Genomic DNA, 2147 nt, shown 5'->3' on the forward strand with positions numbered 1-2147 from the left:
TGGTGGTGGCAGTGGTGGTGGTATATTACGTGCCACTGAGTTGACTATGACTCATAGTGATCCTATGAACAACAGCTCTGAACCCTGCTCTATCTTGAGCCCATCTCACTGTTTCTGACATACCTACCTCCATAATCCCAGTTACTGTGTCAATCCATCTCATTCAGGCTCTTCCTCTCCTATGCTGACCCTCCACCCTTCCAGGCATTTTATCCTTCTCCAGGTACTGGTCCCTCCTGGCAACATGCCCACAGTATGTGAGATGGAGTTTCACCACCCTTGACTCGAAGGCACAACCTGGCTTCACCCTCTGCAGGACAAGCCTGTTTGCTTTCATGACCATCCATGCTATGTTCAACACTACTCCAGCACAACTCAAAGGCATTGATTCTTCTGCCGTCCTTAGTTACTGTACAGCTCTCTGATACATAGCAAGCAATTGAGACGACCATGGCTTAGACCTTCATCTCTCGGATGAAACCATTGCTCCTTAGTACTCCAGAGAGGTCTCCAAGAGCAGGCTTTGCCAAAGCAGCTCATCTTTTGATTTCCTGACACCTGGTGCCAAGAGTGTTGATTATGGATCTGAGCAAGATGAAACTGTTAACAACCTCCTAAAACTGTTAAAAACCACAATCTCTTCCCCATCTATTGTGGAACTGCCAATTGGTCCAGTGGTGAGAATACTTGTGTTGAGATGTACTACATATTTAAAACTACAGTCCTTGACCTTCTGCAGCCAGCACTTCAGGTTCTTCTCAGTTTCAGGGAGCAAAGTTGTGTTATCTGCATAATGTATGTTGTTGAGTCTTCCTCCAATTCTATGATACATTCTTCCTCATAGAGTCCAGCTCCTGGATGATCTGGTCCACATATGGACTGAAAAGCTATGGAGAAAGGACACACCCCTGATGCACTGCTTCCTTAATTTTGAACCACGCAGCGTTTCCTTGCTCTGCTGGTACAACTGCTTCCTGGTCTAAGCATAGGTTTTGCATGAGCACAATCAAGTATCCTGGGATTCCCATTCTTCTCAATATAACCCTCAATTTGCTGTGATCCACATAGTCAAATGCCTTTGCATAGTTTAAAACACAGACATTCCTCTGGTACTCTGCTTTCAGCCAATATCCATTTGACATTGACAAGGTTATTCCCAGTGTCGCAGCTCTTCTAAATCCAGCTTGTATTTCTGGAAGTTCTCTATCTATGTACTGTTCCAGTCATTCTTTTTTTTTTATTATAATTTTTTTTTATTTTTTTACAGAGGTTTTGGATTTCTATTCACTCATTGCTGCAATTTTCTCCCTTCCCACCCCTCCCCACCAGCTCACTTCCCCCTCCGAAGAGAGAAAGGGAAAAAAAAGAAAAAAAAAATCCTTCATTAGTATACAATTGCCACGAAATTTTAATGAAAGTTTATAGATACTCTGGATTTCCATTCATTCATTACTGCACATTTTCCTCCCTGTCCACCCCTCCCCCCAGTTCACTTTTCTCTTCGCAAAGTAAAAAAAAAATTCCTTCATTGGTATACAATCCTCCCCTCCCCCCCGCCCCTGTCTACTCCACTATGCAGCTCTCATTCTGGATTCTTGTTCCAGTTTCTCCACAACCTCACCAGCATTTGTTGTTTGCTGCTCTGTTGAATTTTGTTATTGTTACTGGGGTGAGATGATATCTCATAGTTGTTTTGATTTGCATCTCTTTTAGAGTTAGGGATTTTGAACATTTCTTCATGTGTTTGTTCACCATCTAAAGATCTTCTTTGGTGAAGTGTCTGTTCATATCCTGTACCCATTTTGCAATTGGGTTGTTTACCTTTATCTCCTTGTCGTGTCATCATGTTTTTATAATCTTCAGCAAGATTTTGCTTGTGTGTGATATTGTTCAATAATTTCCACACTCTGTTGGATCACCATTTGGAGGATGAGAATAAATATGGGTCTCTTCCAGTCAGCTGGTCAGGTAGTTGTCCTCCAGATTTCTTGGCACAACCTGGTGAGCTCGTCCAGGGCTGTATCTGTTTGTTGGAACAGGTCAATTGGTATTCCATTCATTCCTGTGGTCTTATTTTTTACCAATTCCTTCAAGCACCTTAAATTTCTTCCTTCATCACCATTGCTTCTTGATCTTATGTGTTTCTT

This window comes from Elephantulus edwardii, unplaced genomic scaffold, assembly GCF_000299155.1.
Source record: "Elephantulus edwardii isolate Elephantulus edwardi_28Jun2011 unplaced genomic scaffold, EleEdw1.0 scaffold00289, whole genome shotgun sequence".
Classification (NCBI taxonomy): Eukaryota; Metazoa; Chordata; class Mammalia; order Macroscelidea; family Macroscelididae; genus Elephantulus; species Elephantulus edwardii.